The sequence below is a fragment of the Diachasma alloeum genome, unplaced genomic scaffold, assembly GCF_001412515.2.
Source record: "Diachasma alloeum isolate Michigan unplaced genomic scaffold, Dall2.0 Dall_scaffold_01136, whole genome shotgun sequence".
Lineage (NCBI taxonomy): Eukaryota > Metazoa > Arthropoda > Insecta > Hymenoptera > Braconidae > Diachasma > Diachasma alloeum.
The window spans coordinates 305,761-309,856 of NW_021681246.1; the positions used below are offsets into that span (position 1 = coordinate 305,761).

The 4,096-nt window shown below is 38.9% G+C and overlaps 1 protein-coding gene across 3 annotated transcripts in view; it reads right to left on the reverse strand.

Annotated features, from left to right (window-relative positions):
- LOC107045950 (carbohydrate sulfotransferase 11) overlaps positions 1–3,592 on the reverse strand; it is a 7,411-nt gene extending 3,819 nt beyond the window's left edge. The window contains exon 1 of one of the 3 annotated variants that reach the window (XM_015268377.2): positions 3,406–3,592. The gene's annotated coding sequence lies outside the window, so the exon portion shown is untranslated. Of the gene's footprint in view, positions 1–1,117; positions 1,148–3,405 lie in introns of those variants that run through there. The other 2 variants (XM_015268376.1, XM_015268378.1) reach the window with 2 other exon arrangements.
- Positions 3,593–4,096: the final 504 nt, after the last annotated feature.

The window sequence follows — 4,096 nt, forward strand, 5'->3', positions numbered from 1 at the left end:
TCAAACACCGCCTAACCTCCTTTAGGCATTAAAGAATTCTAAGAGAATTAGAATTTAGAGAGAAAAAATTTCCGCTTCACCCAGTCGTGTGAATATTTAATAATGCTCAAAGGCGCCTTTGATCGTATCTGAGAAATTGTCTGGGTTATTAGGTATCTACCGGGGGTATTACGAGTAACTGGACTCACTATCGCTGGTTATCACGGGCTCGTTTATTTTTGTACTTATGGAATTGACCTACTGATCGATAAATGCTTTATAGAGGAAAGAAATTTCCGCAAATTGAGGATTTTTTTTTTATTATTTTCGTCGAGTGACCTACACTGAGAGAAAAACGACAGAGTTCTCAGACAAGCCTTACTTGCGCCAAAGAAATAGTTTTTTAAAAATGATCGAAAAAGAATTTTTTGCGCGAACATGCAAAGAGTGCGACGAGATGAAACATTTTTGTCGCAAAAATGGATTTTCATAACTTGTGCGTAAAGTGAAATTTTAGGAAATTCCACTTTCCACACATTGAGATGAAAATTAGGATTCGGCGAGCGCTCCACGCCTCCCACGGGTCAAACAACAGTTTTTCATCACGGTGTGCGAAAAAATAACTTTCCACACAAACCTCTCGCTGTGCGAAAACGCCCCTTTCCACACATTGTGATGAAAAATATCGTTCGATACTCGTGGGAAAAGTTTTTTTTGGCTCGTGCGATTATATCACTCGCCTTCGGCTCATGCTATAAATCTCCCACAAGTCAAAATAACTATTCCGTCACTAGGCAAATAGTATTTTATGGCACTCATGCCTGAAACCGGCTGGATTACACACTCGACGCTTCGCGTCTCGTGTCTAATTCAGCCGGTTTCAGGCTTCGTGACATAAAATTTTGTTCAGTACTTGTTGGGAAATTTCGTCCTTAACGTGTGTGGTTACATCACTCGCCTTCGGCTCATGCTGTAAACCCCACACACGTTAAAGACGANTAGCCAATAGTAAAAAACGACTTAACCCGGTTTACCGCTTCGCTACTGATTTGTGAAGTTTCAATTTTTAAATAAACTGAAAATTGTCGGTGATAATCGAGAGGTTCAAGCGTATAACGATGAATGATGTTTTTGTGACCTTCTGTGTTCTATCAGCCCACAGTTGGCGGACTTTACCCGTGGGCTGTCGCGTAGTGACTGTACGTGAAGGATTCCACAACGACAACGTGCGCGTATAGGAATTTAATAAGAAAAGAACACCGCGACCCGCGCAAACGAACAAATGGGACAGTATAACTGTATAAGTTTGACCGCCAAACACTTTTTTACTCAACTTGGTCGGGGTGTTTGTCTTGAGATGAAAATGATTACGAGTTGGTGAAACTAGTTATTGAGAATTTCAATATAATCATGAGTGAGGGATTGTACTTCAAATGAGTTGAATGAAAACTCGAGAGGTGTACGCTATTCTGAAAGTGACTGCCTTCGGTTTTGCATCGAATTTCCTAATAGGCGTCAATAAAAATAAATCGTCTAATTAATTATTCCAGCGGATGAATGGTGAAGCGTGACGAGTCGATTTCCCACAGCTCATTGAATGTTGAATTCCGTAGCGAAGTGGTAAAGCGGTTTAAGTCGATTTTGACAATTGGCCAGTTTTTAGTGAATATCTTGGAATCTAAGGGAGATAGCTGAATTTTTGTTCAGACCTTTCTTGTAGCACTCAATTTGCTCTAGAAAAAAAGTTATTACGAAAATTTTCTTATCTCCTTTAGATTCGGGGATATTCTTCAAAAACTCAACGAAGGGATAAGTCGACTTAAACCGTTTTACCACTTTGCTACTGAATTATTTTCATGATGAGTAATTCCAGAAGTAAATGTTGGAAGACACCATTCATTGAAAATTTTCCCATAAAAAACGCTTGTTCCTCTCTGATGGAAGACTTTGTGACTTGTGAGATTTTTTTCAAGATTTCTTTACATGAAGTCGCATACCCTGAGAGGAACAGGTGGGAAATTACTTTTGTCAGAACATAATTAATATATTTTTGCGAGCAAATCAGGAATTTCTTTACGAATGGAATTTCTGTGATGATTTATTTTAAATTGAATTCAATGATTCATTGAATTAAAAAAAACTGGCAGGTTGGAGCGAAAAGGCGGGTTCAAAAGAAAATTTATGAAATTCAAAATTCATTTACTCATGATCTATTGCGAATAAAGTAAAACGGATACTTAACTTTATTGTTTGGAGTGGCATCGCGATAGAAGCCATTTGACAGATTACATATGACTGCTACTCTCCTCACGGAGACAAATTTTACATAAAAATTACGTATTGTTTCCGTAATTCCGGAGCGCGATATGATTGTAGGAAATTTTACAGAACGTTTTATGACATTTCTAGGCATTTTCACCGAAAATTAAGAAATCGAAAAAAATCACGATTACAAAGTTTCCATTCGGAAGCAAAAAGCTAAAATCGTATGAAAACTACGGCGCAAGGATCATTTTGAAGGTAAAAACAGGAAAAAATGACTCTTCGCAGTGATACGGGGCAAAATCGATCGCGTCCGCCATTTTCCCTAGTTATTTCCACATTCCGTCATATATCACAAACTGTTCAATGGGTCCCATGCGCGCAAGGCCCAGTGAAGACTTAAATTTCACTGACGTATCCCCTTGAAAGGATTTAGGGAACAATTGGGTAAAATGAACACTTTTTACTTTTTTTCAAATGTTAATGACTCATTGAATTGTTAATAAAATTGTATCATTTTTTTTTTCAATAAAAAGGGTAATTCTTCCTCCTTGTGATGAGTCTAGACTGAGCTCAATTGATAAATATAGGGGAGGATGGGGTAAAATGGAAGCTTTGGACTTTTAAAAAATTATTCATAACTCAGAAACAAATTTATCAATTGAACTCAGTTTAGGCTCGTCACAAAGGGAAATAATTGTTCTTTGTATTAAAAAAAAATTACGAAATTTTATCAACATTTCAACCCCTCATTAACATTCAAAAAAAAGTGAAGTGTCCGTTTTACCCCAACTTCCCCTACTGATGAGTTATGAATATTTTAAAAGAAGTGAAAAGTGTCCACTTTACCCCACCCTCCCCTAGATCTCGTATTGTCAGCATGAAGGACGTGTGTATAATTTGAGTAGGGGAGATTGGGGTAAAACGGGCACTTTTGACTTTTTTTAAAATGTTAATGAGGGGTTGAAATGTTGATAAAATTTACTAATTTTTTTTTCAATACAAAGAACAATTCTTTTTCTTCGTGACGCGCCTAAACTGAGCTCAATTAATAAATTTGTTTCTGAGCTATGAATAATTTTAAAAAAGTCTCAAGTGTCCATTTTACCCCACCGTCCCCTACCCGTTGTGACAAACAAACCCGAACAAATGGTAGATCATTACCTGAACTTCAATCTCAGATCCCCTACCGACAAATCACTGACAGGTGATCCATTCGCAGCACAATCACACGTCTTGCACTAATCACTGTTATGTGGTTTTACACGCAGTGAGTAGATTCTCCCCGCTTATTCTATTTGTGGCCACAGTCGCCCGACCCCACTCAATGTTCGCCTCTTTTTCCCGTGTTAATGACGTGAATCCCAATGAAATCAAATGACCGAGCGCGCTGCTTAGCCCTCAGCCATCAAAATACCAATGTAAACCAATGTAAACGTGCACATTGGAATGAAAGAACGAGGTAAGGACCTGCGCGCGTCCCCGTTTACCTGTCGCCCTCCTTCCTGCATTCTCTTTCGTCTTTTTCTCATTCTTCCGGAATACTTATCCCTTTCCTTTGGTTTCACGGAGCTGTGCTCATGCCTCGGAATTTTCCTGAGACTAGAGCGAATGTAACGGAGATGAATGCCACATTATTCTGTTTATACCATCGATTTTACATGAACACGGGGGGAAAAATTCAATTCAACTGGTGGATTGGGCTGTTGGTCGCTCGGTGCGCTCGCTCCCATTGCGGGTGGGTTGGTAGCGGATGTATTCATGTGGGTCTGACCCGCGGACGGGTCGCACCAACAACTTCCCGATATTATTATTCCTCCCATTTTGACTAAAAGAATCCTTTTCAACTCTCAAT